The sequence below is a fragment of the Lissotriton helveticus genome, chromosome 7, assembly GCF_964261635.1.
Source record: "Lissotriton helveticus chromosome 7, aLisHel1.1, whole genome shotgun sequence".
Classification (NCBI taxonomy): Eukaryota; Metazoa; Chordata; class Amphibia; order Caudata; family Salamandridae; genus Lissotriton; species Lissotriton helveticus.
In genome coordinates, this window is record NC_136068.1 from 11,260,318 (window position 1) to 11,273,841 (window position 13,524).

At 46.8% G+C, this 13,524-nt stretch overlaps 1 long non-coding RNA gene across 1 annotated transcript in view; it reads right to left on the minus strand.

The window, feature by feature from the left end:
* Window positions 1-7,537: 7,537 nt before the first annotated feature.
* The window catches only part of LOC144766572 (uncharacterized), a 110,456-nt gene continuing 104,469 nt past the window's right edge, over window positions 7,538-13,524 (minus strand). The window contains exons 4-5 of the long non-coding RNA XR_013597842.1: window positions 12,447-12,490; window positions 7,538-7,954 (exon numbers count right to left, since the gene is read on the minus strand). This is a non-coding gene — a long non-coding RNA (uncharacterized LOC144766572). The remainder of the gene's footprint in view (window positions 7,955-12,446; window positions 12,491-13,524) is intronic.

Sequence of the window (13,524 nt, forward strand, 5' to 3'; positions counted from 1 at the left end):
AGCGGATTTTGGGCAATTTCGCGAACCGTGAATCTCGCGAAATTGCTGAAAAATCAGCGAATCCGCTTGCGGATGTTTTTTTTTTTTTTTTACAGTAGGGAGTGGCATCTTTGTGGATAAATATGCAGGCAGGACTCATTCTGGCAGGATGCTCCTGTCACAAAAATTAAACCTCAACAGGAAGTACTTACAGATATACATAAAGCAGGTGCCCGAGTTGAAGCTCAAATTCAGTCACGCATTATAATCAGCCCAAACAACTAGTGAGCATGGTCGAGAGAGACTAGGCAGGTGTGCTTCCTTCCGATATCTATCACCTACAATTAGATGTAATCCTTGATGGAGGTCTTTGCTTCCACAAGTTTCTCGAGCGCAATGCCCATGTACTTCCTGTGACCAGGAGGCTGCTTCCTTCTCATCTGCAGCTCTGATCGGTCTCTGACCCTTTATAAACAAGAGGCATGTGAACTCGCATGGAAGCCCCGCCCTTTTGGCCCCACACACACTAGGGTAGGCAATGTCTTCGCGCCCTTTCCTCACAATGGTGGACAGCTCACTCAAGGGACCTCCATGCCTTTCGGCGCTGTGGCAAAATTACAGACACACGTGGTCTCTGGAGACAACTCTTCTGGCCCTTTACAGAGCTGTAGTGTAGCAAAAGCACTATACATTTACCCAACGAGGTAGCACTTACAGTTGAGTAGAGGTATGGCACAACACGGTGGCATCTTTGTGGATAAATATGCAGGCGGACTCATTCTGGCACGATGGTCCTGTCACAAAAATTAAACCTCAACAGGAAGCACTTGCAGATATACATAAAGCAGGTGCCCAAGTTGAAGCTCAAATTCAGTAAAGCATTATAATCAGCCCAAACAACTAGTGAGCATGGTCGAGACTAGGCAGGTGTGCTTCCTCCCCATATCTACCGCCTACAATGTCACATTATTGCAAATGGCAAAAAGATCTGTGAGTTCGCGGGAAAATCCACGAACTCGTGGATGATTTTTTTGTCATTTTGCGCAAATTCGCGGACCGTGGATCCGCAAAATTCGCCCATACTTAGTTGAGATCTGTTGGGCCCCTAGTTGTGGGGAAGTGGTGGACTATTGTTGGGTGGGCTCATGATGTTCCAGTAGTATGATAGATATGATGGTAGTGTGCAGTGGCAGAAATTGCAAGAGCTGGGTCTATATGTGTATGTGTCTGTGTTTATGTGTGTGCATGTGTGCATGCGGGGGGTGTATGTGTGTGTGTTTTGGGCTCTGTGGGTTTGTGTTTTCTAGTTGCTTTGAGCATTTCCTTTCTTCATTTTCTTCATATAGTCTAATGCTTAAAATTTCCATTTCACTGGATGCTCCTTGCTAGGCCGAGGCAAGCTTCAAGCCAGTACTCGAAGATGTATAATACTCATTCGAGTCAAGCCTTGGTGAGGGTCTGCCACTTTAGCCTCATAAAATCGAGGCACTGCTTTTATGATTAAGTGACTAAGGACAGTGACGGGTCCGTCTTGTTGACTGTCTCTGTCTTACCGTTCTATATGTTTGTGAGGTTGATCCTGGGCAGCGCATTCACTGCTCTATGAGGCATGCTGTTCCTGGGAACAAATTACACAATCAGCTAAACCCAACGCTAGAAACAAGATGGGGTACAAATAGATAATATCAAATGGAGCATTAAGAATTTACTCTGGCCCATAACGAGGTGTAACTTTCTTGGAAACCTTAGAGGTCCCAATAGAAACAGAAGAAGACAAGGGGAGAGGTAGAAGATGTGTTGATGGAGTTAAAATTGAGCTCTTTGCTGAAGGACTGGGGCAACAATGTCAGTTTCAGCTGGTGTTAGTCGTTAGCGAGCAAGAGATAAAATAGAGAAAGAATTTCTCGGTTTTGAGGAAAGTTTATTCATCAAGTAATCTCATTTGTTAATCTGGGAGATCTTGTTTATTTTCCAACTTGACTTGAATCATATGCAGGAAATGAAGATAACAAGGTAGGTTCTTTGAGCATGGAAGTTATATGGTCCAGTTTGTGGAAGGATTAGTCTTTTGAACAAGAGATACTATAGTTACTGAGCAGAATTAGTCTTAGGATCAGAAGGCGACTGACTCATTGTCGGGGAAATTGCTCCCCCACCCTCGTAGCTCCACCATTAAGTGAGGCCTGCCCCTGCAATCTCGAGTGTTGGTGATCGAGGTCATCCTCCACCCGCAGATTTCTCTGCGCCTCATCCCTGGTGATCCAGTGGACCTTTATCTCCTTCCTCTCACTCTACTTTTTCAATAGTCTTTCGACCCCCATTTATTTTTCGCCTTTCAGCACTTTTCTGCATCTCTGCTGTTTTCTGCTTTGTTTCTGCTTATTTTCCATTTTCCTTTATTCCTTATTTCCTCCCTTTACCTTTCCCCGAAGGCGGCTGTCCCCGTAGCCCCTCGGCCCCAGCACGACCAGCACGACTGGCCCAATCCAGCACCCCTCCCCGCTCCCGCCTCCCAGCTGTCCAGCCCTTCCCGACCCCTACTTAATGGCAGCCGCTGTGGAGACAGGCGAGCACGGCCACTGATTCATTGTCAGTGAAATTGCTCCCCCACCATCGCAGCTCCACCATTAAGTGAGGCCTGTCCCTGCACTCTCGAGTGTTGGTGATCAAGGCCTTCCTCCGCCCGCAGGTATCCCTGCGCCTCATCACTGGGGGTCCAGTGGACCCCTGTCTCCTTCCTAGATCTCTGTTCTTTTCTGCTTTATTATTGCTTATTTTCCCTTTTCCTTTATACCTTATTTCCTCCCTTTATCTTTCCGCACCGCTGCTGACCTGCGGCCCCTCCCTCCAGCACGAACAATGCGACTGGCCCAATCCAGCCCCCCTTTCCAGCTCTCGCCTCCCAGCTCTCCAGCCTCCCCGACCCATACTTAATGGCGGCTGCTGCGGGGACAGGCGAGCAAAGCCACCGACTCATTGTCAGTGAATGTGCTCCCCCACCCTCGCAGCTCCACCATTAACTGAGGCCTGCCCCTGCACTCTCGAGTGTTGGTGATTGAGGCCCTCATCCACCTAGAGGTTTCCCTGCTCTTCATTCCTGGTGGTCCAGTGGACCTCTGTTTCCTTCCTCTCGCCCCGCTTTTCCACTTGTTTTCACTCCTTTTTCTACCCTCTTTTGTTTTTCACCTTTCTGCATCTCTGCTTTTTTCTACTTTATTTCTGCTTATTTTCCCTTTTCGTTTATTTCTTATTTCCTCCCTTTACCTTTTCCTGCCGCTGCTGCCCCCGCGACCCTCCCCCCAGCACGGCTAGGGCACCCAGCCCAATCCAGCTCCCTTCCCTGCTCCCGCCTCCCAGCTGTCCAGCCCTCTCCGATCCCTTCTTACTGGCGGCCACGCAGCGGGTGCACCGTTGGCGCACAAAAGGCAAGCCCATCTGTGCCCATCCGTGACCTGACAGCAAACCAACCGCGACCAGCGCCAGAAACCCTGGACCTCAGCACTGCCAACGCTGCAACGCTGCAGCACTCCACGCACTCAACCCAGGCCGAACCACAACATCTGCAAGTTACCGTCATCAGCTGACATCCACAGACCCTTCAGCTGTCACTGCTGCCAGCACACCTACAGCACTGCCAGGAAATGAGACCCAGCACAACTGCACGAACACACCCGAACCGAAGACCCTGCAATGCATCCTCCTCAACATCCAATCCCTCCACAAAAGCGCCCCTGAAATCTGGGACCACCTCGACAGCACCACCCCGGAAGAACCATTCCTCGCTGAAACCTGGATCAACACCACCTCAGAACTGGACATCTCCATTCCCGTAGGATACAAGATCTCCAGGAACGACCCCCCCCACCTGGGAGGAGGAATTACCAACGTCCACAAATCCACCCTCCGCCTGAGCACACTCCCTGATAGGCCCACAGACATGATGGAACACCTTCACTTCAAGATACTGACCAGGCCCACCACCACCCTCCGAGGAACCCTAATCTACCAACCCCGTGGACCCCGCGGACCGTTCACCAACTCCATCACAGACATCATCTCCCCGCATGCCATCGCATCCACCAACTACACCCTGCTGGGAGACCTCAACTTCCACCTCAACAACCAACTGGACCCCAGGCTGTGCAATACCGGTAACTCGGGTAGCTGCTTGATGCTGTGCATTACAGTGAATGAGGTGGGTTCTGTATGGCCAAGTCCATGGGGGCAAACATTACTGTTGGTGCAAAGTGCACCTTGATGTAGTGATTATTTTAAAGCAAGTATTCCATATGTATGGCCAAGTCCATGGGGCAAACATTACTGATGGAGCAACATCCTCCAGTAACTGGCCCATCGGCTGCTTCCCTAAGCCTGTGATATACATAGGGCCTCGGAAAGGGAAGGTGAACCCTTTCTCAAGTCAGGAGGGTAGAGACGTTCTTCCATCTTATGGAAAGGATACTTGAGGGATACATCCTCCCAAAGTATTACATCTAAACAAAGAGTATCCCACCTTGTATCGATCAAAGACATCAGGCATCAGTCTCTTCAGGTGGTGCTCTGCCTCAATAAAGGCTGCGAAGGAAAGGATTCCTTTTCTTTATACAACCCTCACACACTCTAATAGTGTCATGCTTCATCTGGTTCACCCTGACTCCTATTAGCTGTGATTTTTTGTGGAATAAGAGGCCCAACACCAACGGGTGAGAGGCATTGCACTATGGTGATAAGTTTGTTTATGGCTTGATTGTGACACAACCAAATTTAGGATTTCTCCCATAGATAATGGATTCATGATTTAAAAAAACAAAAAGCCATATAATGTATTTTCTATATCTTGTGAGCAGTGTGGATACTTTAAAGACTCTACACAGACTTTCAGTTTTTTGTGTGAATAGTCCGTTCTTTTGGTATGATACGCTGCCACGAGAGAAACATGGATGTGTTGCAATCGCATGCACAGGGTTTCTTCAGGGTCTACTGGGAAGGATCCTTCTGTTTTTTAAAATTGCAACTGCGTCTTACCCATTGATCTGTATTGAGCCCGCGGTCATGTTCCCACTCTACATATGGCCTCTGCGGTGTTCCTGGTTACTTACCATGGGTGGTTCCTTGTGTCCCCGTCACTGCTAAGTCTTGTCTTGAGTCGTGGTTTGATTACCACTGCTTTAGTATATGGTTTGGTCTTCCTCTGGTGACCACTGTGAATTTGTACTACTTATCTGTTTTCTATTGAAAAGTATTGCGTGTATTGTGTATATCACCGGGTAGGAGATATCAAAATGTGTTAGTGAGTATCTTATAATAAATACATATTTCTATAGATATACTGTATGGTTCTTTTTCACTTAATCTATACCAATACAACTATGCTCTGGTAAAACAAGGGGCTATACACTCCTTCTGGACTAATCCTGAAGGCTTCTCTCCCCAGCTACCAATTGGAGAGGTTTCTAAGGTTGTCTAAGACCACTACAATCACCATAAGGGCTGTCTGGATTGGTGCAGGGTGCCTACTTACATAGATGTGCCCCATATACCAAGTCAGCTTCTCACAGGTGGCTCGAAGAGTCCATGCACGAGGCGAACCATGAATATGTAATTAATCCTGTGTAGGTAACTACGCTCCGCCATCAGAGGTTACGTAGTTTTTCCTACTCCGTGTTCCATTCCGTTCCAGGAGGAGTCAGCCACGGGGTAAGAGCATTTTTAATTACTTTTAATTACTGTGGGAGGGCGTGGAAGAAGTTCAAGGAGTTGCTTTCCACTACGCCTACTCAGCCCAGGGTCCTACATAATTTGTGGAAAACCATCATGTAAAGGCATAAAAGAGCCTCTTTGAGTTTCTAAAAAGTGTATTTCTTTTACATGTGGGAAGAGTTTCAACTTGGTTTAAAAGAAAAACATTTCTTAGAAGTGATAGTTTTTTTAACATTCATTTAGAAACATTAATGTCTCTCCACCCCTGCCCTGGTGACAATGCTTCTAGTGAACTAAGATGCCAGACAGTCATAATGTATACCACATATTTGGCATAGAATTTTATTATATATGAAGCAGCATTAATGTGCATCAAATCAAACCAGAGAGACTTTGTACAGCGCACATCCAAAGCTTACAAGTTTCAAGGTGCTAGCATGTGATAATGAAGAACAAGGAGGCCCATTGAAATAAAATATGTGCCTAGGATCACACACATTCTTCAAGGGGGAAACCATCATTATTTCAAGGTATTCTTGTTTTAGATTGTGCAATAGAGGAGCCAGATGGGTGTCTCTTTCTCCTTTTTACATGAACGTTTATTGCTTTGTTTTTATTCTTGCAACACAAGGTTGGACCATACGTCTCACACATAAGAAATGAAAGCTCGGCTCGTGTTGGACTTGAGTGTCCAAGAGGACCTCGAGCTGAGCCGGATTTGGGCTTCTCGCTTGAGTCCTTAGTGTCTTGTCCACCTCTACTATTGGTCTGTGGATATGTGATGTCAGTTCATAAGTCTGCAGCTTTCTACTTCAGTTGACAGCACTGCTGCCCTGTGCATAATGTCTTATGAGTGCACAGTGCTGCAGCTTACGGGGTCTGGGCTGCAGCACAACTACTCCAGGCAAAGGACCCTTAAGTTCACCATGCTGCAGCTTGCAAGTCAGACTGCAGGATACATCCCTGATCAGGCTTTATGTAAATAGGGCTGCAGTATGGTACCTTATGCAAACAGGTTTACAACTTCACAAAGCTACAGTTTCATAGCCTGGACGGTATCTATGTTGCCCTGTGCAGTTAAACATTAACTTCCATGACACTATAGCTTCCCAATATAACCTACACAAAGGTTGACATAGTTTCACTATTCTGCAGCCCTAATATACATTCTATATCCTTATTTCCAAGTTGATTAAATGAGTACCACTGAGTGGGAATATGTTACCCAGTATTATAGTACCTAGAGACAGCTCGATTGGTGGCATGTGCAATATTATAATTATTTTTGATATGTGATGTTCCAAACCCGAATATAAATATAAATGTCCCTTTTTGCAGGCGCGCTAAGTATAAACCAAGTTGCCCCATTATTAAGTCTGTACTATTGATGATGGCCTGACAATGTTCCCATTTTAAAACTTAATTTTTCCACTTAGGCCTGTTGTTCGTGTTAGCGATTCACAAAAAGTGAAAGTGATTTACTCATAGTATTGCACCAACATTTGAAATGTGAGTGGCCCTTTTGGCCCCACTGCACCAGTTGGCGCCCCGTCCACCTCCAGGATTCCCAGGCATGCTAGGGCATCTTCTTGAAACACTCAATAAAACCTGTCCCAAGTGCCTTTGCACCACATGCCCTCTGCAGTGCCTCTTTGTGTTCATATGTGATATCTGTGGGTCTGTTTGAATTAGGGACACTGAAGTGGGCTTTCTACGAAAAACTATTCTGTTAACACCTTGGCTGCTAAGGCTTTTCCCCTCCGGTGCTGGAAATTTGTTTTTCCCATTATACATGATGAGTTCACCTTGTCATTAGCAGGGAAAAGGTTTTAAAGACCAGGACAAATTAGACCTTCAGCAGAGTAACTTTAATTTTTAGAGCTCCAGGTGGACAATTATCATAGATGAGGTCATCAGCCAGTCCTGGCTATTTAGCCAACAGCCCTTGGCATTTTGGTACTTGTAGTTTTATGTTTTCTGCTATAGGCGTGGACTTTGAAATCCAGGCATGCAAAGTACAGTGGGCCAAAAATCCAGGACTGTCTGAAGGGCCTGCCTTTGACATGTGGGCAATTGGCAGAAAGGAGATTAATGGCTCTAGGCTTGAGTCTGGGTCCAGGATGAATGAGGGATGATGGCTCTCAAAGAATGCAACCTGCGGAATTCACTTGTCAACAACATGTTGTGGTGCAAACTCAGCAGACGGTTGTATGTTCTGTACACATCACTGGTGAGGCCTCGTCTGCAGTTTTGAGCCCAGTCAAGCAGGTCACATCTAAAAAAAATGCAAAATTTTCAATGGGCCAGTTAGGGACACATTGAGACACCTTCATTCAGGGGGACAAAGATGTGCAAGAACCAATAGAACAATGAGGAAACGGGCATTGCATTTCTAACTCACCTGGTGGAAGTATTTAGCCAATTTGCCATACAAATTGGTAATACACTTGGACTGCAACCGATACACCACCCACTAAGCATACTATGAAGGAAGTGTTTCAATCTGCACTCGGCCTCTTTGGAGTTCCTGGGTACTTTATAAACAACAAAGGGCCACACCTAAAATACACTTAGGGGCCCATTAGGATGGCGGACGGATTGCCCTCGCCAGGCTGGCGGTAGCCACCGCCGGCCTGGCGGGGGCAATCCGCCCGCCATCCTCTCCTGAATGCCCCCCGCCATATCAGTATGGCGGGGGGGACCGCGGCGGACGGAAAGACCGTCTGCCGCTTTTCTGTCCCGGTTGCCTTGTGTCCGGGGCGGAAAAGGTTTAATATGGTGGCGGTGTGTATTAGTCACCGCCAGCCATATTAATATGGGCATTTTTAGATGCCTTTCTGTGGCGGCGATGCCGCCACGGAAAGGCATGCGGTCTTCACTTCGGGGGCCCCCTGCAGGCCCCAGGAGTGAAGAACAGGTGGGGGGTGCACACGGGGGTACCTGTGGTACCCCCCTGCATTTGCATTAACAAAGAGCCAGGCACCGCGCGGTGCCTGCCGCTTTGTTAATGCCAATGCATTAGTGCATTTTTAGCATTGTGGCGGGCGGTGCTGAGTGCACCGCCCACCACAATGCTAAAAATGCAGGATGCACCCGCCATAGTTGCGGGCGCAACCTAATACCCCCCACGGGACCCCCACCCTTATGGCGGGCGGTCCCAAACACCGATAGGATGGCAGGCGGACTAAGTCCGCCCTCCATCCTAATAGACCCCTTAGTCTTGACATAAATTGACAAGCCCAGGGATTTCAAAATCTTTTTTCATTTCCCTCGAGTGTGGGCCATTCAACCACTCTAATTTGTCGCCCTACGTCAATGACTGTCCTAACCATAAAACCATGGTAGCTGTTGTTGTTTTGTGTATTTTAGGTGGGCCCTTTGTTGTTTATAATGTCGTGAGTGGAGGGCGGCCTCTCCTTTTCTTCCCCCTTGACTCGGAGTAGATTGAGGTTCCTGGGTACTTACCTTGGGTGGTTCATTGGGTCCCCTGCACTTCTACATCTTCTGGGTCCAGTCTCGACTTCGGTTGTGGTTTCAATTCCACTTTATTAGTATATCATTTGGTCTTCCCCTGGCAACCACTGTGTTTTTGTGCTACTTACGTGCTCTATTATCAAAGTATAGTGATTTTTTTTCAGGGTAGGAGATATTGAAATGTGTTAGAGAGTGTTTATAATAAATACATATTTTTATAACTATACTGTGTGGTTCTTTTTCACTTAGCCTTCACTATGTGATTAGTACTAGTAAAACAAGCTGCTTTACACACCTTCTGGACTAAGCCTGAAGGCTGCCCTCCACAGCTATCACTTAGAGAGCTTTCTAAGGTTGTCTAAGACCACTAAAATCACCTTCATAGTTGTCTGGATTAGTGCAAGGTGCTGTATTTACGTAAGTGAGCACCATATACTAAGCCAGCTTCCTACAGGGATTCTGAATTTAGCCTCAAGAAAAGGGTAAAGTCACTTGGAGTGGTCTTAGATAAGCACCTTAACATGGAAGGTCTGTCAGACACTCTTAGCTGTAGTTTGTGTCAGATACAGTTGGACTAAAAAGGAGGATGCACCCTAGAAGCACAAGCGCACGCTTGAGAACATTCAAAATGTTACCTTGAGGGTTGTTCCTTGTGTCAAACTGCGCAAGCACATGACTTTAACACTTAATAAATTACACTGGCTCCGGATTGTGGATAGGATGAAATATTGTGCCCATATGACACTTTAAAAAGCTACTTATCAAAGTGGTCCAGATAACTGGCCTTTAGACACCACATTTATGTTCCAATGAGGCACCTATGGCCCTAAGATCAGGTTCAGCTGGTTTTCTACAAATTTCAGCAGACAGCACTGGAAGGCAGACAGCTACAGGGAGCACAGGTGACACGTGGAATAGCCTAACGTTGGAATTAAGGAATGCCTCATGCCTAAAGGGCTCCAGAAAAACTTAAAACCTTTCTCTTCTAGTGAGATTTGAGATTGGAAACTGTATCAGAGCCTGAATACTTCCAGGTTTAGGCACCTTATGATTGGACTTGACTCAGACTAGTAGCTTCTGTGTAAACATTGGCTCCTACTATCTCTGGCAATGTAAACCGGCTGTGCTTTTCTTGGTGAGGGTAAAAAACGATGGCTGAACAAACACGTTACCTTCCCTGCTGGTGCAAGCGGCAAGTGATGTAAGAGGACGGGATATAAGGGGCTTGGAGCCTGAGGAAGGAGGATACCTGAGAATCCTAGTGACCCATGGGGACTTTGTTGCACTAGTTGAAGATCAAGCAATAAATTCACTTTGTATACAGCAAATGTGTATGCTGGCCAAAAAGTGTGAAAGAGTGTGAGAGTGTGGAGTGGGTCAGGGGTGATTGGGTCAGGGGTGAGCGGGTCAGGGGTGAGCAGGTCTATCCGGGCACCATCATGGGGAACCAGTGTAAGGCACCCATTAGGATGGTGGGCGGACTTTGCCCGCTGGCCATCCCTGTGGAAAACAGGACCGCCCACGACGGGAGCACCGGTCCCCCCATGCCTGTTATGATGCACCCGCCACACTGGCGGGCGCATCATGCATTTTTAACATTGCAGCGGGCGGTGCTGAAAAGCACCGCGAGCCGCAATGTTAAAAATGCATGGCATGCATTTGCATACACAAAGCGGCAGACACCGCGATACGTGCCGCTTTGTGTATGCAAATGCAGGGGGGTACCACAGGTACCACCTATGTGCGCCCCCACCTCGCCTTCACCATGGGGGCCTGCAGGGGGCCCCCAAAGTATAGACCGCATGCCTTTCCGTGGCGGCATTGCCACCATGGAAAGGCATCTGAATGAGGCCATCATAATATGGCTGGCGGTGTCTGATAGACACCGCCAGTCATATGAACCCTTTTCCACCCCGGCCGCAAGGCGACCGGGGCGGAAAAGCGGCGGACGGTGTTACCGTCTGCTGTGGTCCACCCCGCCATTGTAATATGGCAGGGGGGAAATAGGTGGCGGGCGGTCATGGATGTCGGGCGTATCGCCGCTGCCTGCATGGCGGTGGCGATCTGCCCGACATCCTAATGGGCCCCTATGTTTCATCTCTCCTAGTACACCTTGTTTCTCTGGATTCTGACTGCCATGACTCTTTCTAAGGGTGTTTCATGGCAATAACAATATATGGACAACCAAAGGCTGCAATGTCTGTACTTAGAGAAGCTTTTAGTGCACCATTTTAGTGGAGAAGGTGAGTGCTGGACTATTGGGAAGTTACAGACTTGAATTACACAGCTCAGCATCCGCTTCAGCAAAAGAGCAGACAATAGTCTTCGAACATAGACCTCTGCACCTATGGAGCCCTACTACTCTGGAAACACAACACCAGACTAACCATGCGCTTGTTCACTCTATAGTAGAATACCGGTCTGATAATGTGCCTTGATGCCCCTCCAAAGGTTTGAAGCACTATACAAATGTCATCACAAGTCCTTCTGTTCTGTAGACAATGAAGACACTTGGGGGCCCATTACGATGTCGGGTGGATCGACACCGCCATGGTGGCGGTGGCGATCCGCCCTACATTCATGCCCGGCTGCCACCCATTTTCCCCCCGCCATATTACTATGGCGGTGTGGACCGCCTTGCAGCCGGGGCGGAAAATGTTTTATATGTTGGCAGTGTCTATTATACACCTCCAGCCATATTATGATGGGCTTGCAGACATGCCTTGGCATGCGGAGGCTCCCTGCGGGGGCCCGTTGTGGGCCCCCTGGGACTCCGGGGGATGGGGGTGCACATGGGGGTACCTATGGTACCCCCCCGCATTTCAAAGTGCAACATGTCAGGCACCTCGCGGTGCCTGTCATGTTGTGCTTTGAAATGCCCCCATTGCGGCGGGCGGCACTTCCAGCACTGCCCGCCGCGATGGTAAAAATACAGGATGCGCCCGCCAGTGTGGCAGGTGCATCCTAATGACCAAGGCGGGACCGCCGCTTCTATGAGGGCGGTCCCGTTTTGCACAGGGATGGCGGTTGGGCAAAGTCCGCCCGCCATCCTAATGGACCCCTTGGACACTAAACTCCCATGGGAAGAGTGTAGGATTACCATTGTCCTAAAGTAAGACCACAAGCTCTAAACATATCTTTGCATGGTCAGATTTAGTTTCTTGGATCAGACCCCAAAGAGACAAAGCTTCAGCAGGCGTATCCCTTATGAAAACATGTCTGGGCTCTTGGAGGTCCCTTTGAACATACTGAAGAGGCCCCATTTTATAATGTTGTCTCATTTCTGTACTTACTCTTGTTGGGTGCCATCTAAGCAGACTCCCCCACAGCTGCATCCCTAAAGGAAGAGAGACAAGAGATAATCATCACTAAACACTACTGGGACAGATAGACGTCATACGAAGGGTAAGCTGCAGGTGTTAGAATTTGGTGGAGAGAGGACACAGCCTTACAGAGAGCTGTGAACACTGGATCCTGGAAGTAATCTCTAGATTAAGGTTCATAGTTGAGCATAAGCAGCAAACTAGAAGTTTAACAGCTATTGAAAAGGCCATACAGTTAAGAAATAAAATACCTCCATGGTCTAAACAAAGTTGAGTCCAAATTCAAAAATATAATAAGACAAATATCACAAAAACAAACCAAATTCAATCAAAAGATCAAACATTATAAAGAAATCAAAAACTGAGTCATATTAAAACATTGATAAAAATCATTAAATGCTCTCAAACTCACAATGCAAAAGCAAATGTAAATATTGTGAATAAAGTAGGAAGAGGGCTTCCCATAAACGTCCCAACAGTTCCACTGTACAAGTACTTTTGAGGGAAAGTCCTTAAATGAGCAGGACTTTTTCCTCAGATTCCAGTCAGTTTAAGCCAGATGAATGAAAATTCCATAACATTCCAAAAGTAACCAGTTCAAACAGATCCACGTGAATTCTACACAACATGGAAGAGATTCTCCAGTACTCCAGATTTTCCGAAGAGATGTACGTCCCACTGGGTGTGAGCAGGCTTCTATGGCAGCGGTGAGCAGTCAAAATATCGGAAAAAAGATCGAACTACACTAATAATGAGATGATAATATCAAAGGGACAGAATATTAATGTTAAGAATATCGATGGACAGAATATCGACCCTAAGGTAAGTAATATCGATTTTTCTATATCAATGTAAGTAATATCAAAGTTAGTAATATCGATATCAAATATATAGATGTTACTAATATCGATGTTACTAATATAGATATTTATATTATTGTTATGTATTTTATTATGTATTTAATATGTATGTGTTATATGTTATTTAATAAGTGTTTTACTGGTTTTAAAATATATGTATACAATTTTTATATGTTAATATTGGTTTT